Source organism: Anneissia japonica, unplaced genomic scaffold, assembly GCF_011630105.1.
Source record: "Anneissia japonica isolate Jap-2015-1 unplaced genomic scaffold, ASM1163010v1 scaffold285872_len1548_cov250_single, whole genome shotgun sequence".
Lineage (NCBI taxonomy): Eukaryota > Metazoa > Echinodermata > Crinoidea > Comatulida > Comatulidae > Anneissia > Anneissia japonica.
The window spans coordinates 1-1,548 of record NW_022718293.1 but is presented as its reverse complement, the minus strand read 5'-3'; the positions used below and the strand labels follow the sequence as shown (position 1 = coordinate 1,548).

Below are 1,548 nucleotides of genomic sequence, written 5' to 3'. Positions count from 1 at the left end.
TGGTATATCATATATAAAATAAGGAAATGTATTTATATCAATTTCTCACTAATAGATTTTTCACTGTATATACATTAGCAACTGACTGAATACTAACAAACAACATTTATTGATACTTTTGGAAGACTATCCTTTTTGCTTTGATTCTATGCATTTCATCTCATAGATTCCTTTTCCATATTAATACTTTATGGCAATTTTCAGAGCAACTATTAATGTCTTTTCTCCATTGGAATCCTTAGTTTTTAAATATAAACAATTTGATTGTTTTGGTGGGTTGGTTGCAGGAGGTGTTTCTTTCAGAATTTAACATGTAGTCATATACATGCTACTGTATTATATGATATCCTGGTTACAAGAACCACCATCAGTAAAACTTATATTCACTCTTTGTAATATCAACTGTATTTGTCTTATAAGTGTGTTGGCTATGCTCTAATTCCTTGGGGAAAGCGAGTGCAGACATTTGTTTGTGTTTATTGCCTCCTCTTTTTTCTACAATATGTTTTTTAAGAATGGCAAATAAATATTGATGATATTTAAATTTATCCAACTTGTCATGATAAACACAAACATACAATTGTATAACAATTCCCTAACACTTATGAATACCTTAAGTTTCATGATTATTATATATTAAATATTAAAAAAATAAAAATCTAAATTCTGCCCGTCTTTGGATAATCAACAGCGAATTCCGTTAGATGTGAACACTTGCTTAATTGGTGGCCAGTCCTTGTCTTCTTGAATTTCTTTTTCGATTAGTTTGTAAAGATTTTTTGGCTTCTTTTTTCTTCGACAAGGCTTGATAAAGTTTTTGAAGTATTCTTTATCAACGATGCACTACAAAAGATAAACAGATAATGTATTATATCAGGAAAATCAGAAAGTAGATACACATTGATAAGAAACATTCAGGCTTAAAAAAATCAAATTAAGTATTGAATTGTTTGATTTATATATTTATGAAAAGTACCAGGGTTCAACTGAGGATTTTTAAATTATATCTTCACCAATAAGCAAACAAATAACACACTAATCCTATATTTATTCATTTATTAAAAATTTGTCACGATATATACAGTATAAATATATATAGACCAAGGGCGTGACTAGATGACATGGGCTAAAGCCCAACACCAGAAGTGGTCATCTCTAAACACCTGGCCAACAACAATACAATAAAAAATACAAAATAACATAAAAATATAGGGAAGAAAAAGATTAAATTTGTTGTTTTGGTTATGAGAAAATTCCTAATATTCCAGGGATTGGACCAACGACCTTGGAATTGGATGGCAGGCGCTTTCACTATCCAACCACACACCACCTTCTAGTTAAATCTGATCTTTTTTTGTTTACATTGTGTTTTACTATTACATTCTCATGTGCTCATTGATTAGGCAAATTTAACTGAATGGATGCATTTTTTTACCTCAACAGTGAATGTTGCAACGGCATTAACTATCACCACAGCGAATATCAGTAAACAGAATTTAAAGTGTTGAGGAGCAAGTTGGTCAAGCTGAAAGAATTTGGAAAGCAGCT

At 30.4% G+C, this 1,548-nt stretch overlaps 1 long non-coding RNA gene across 1 annotated transcript; it reads right to left on the bottom strand.

The window, feature by feature from the left end:
- Positions 1–90: 90 nt before the first annotated feature.
- On the bottom strand, positions 91–1,548 carry LOC117110522. Its single transcript, XR_004445712.1, has 2 exons — positions 1,436–1,548; positions 91–843 (listed from the first exon to the last, which is right to left on the bottom strand). It is a non-coding gene; the product is annotated as an uncharacterized LOC117110522 (long non-coding RNA).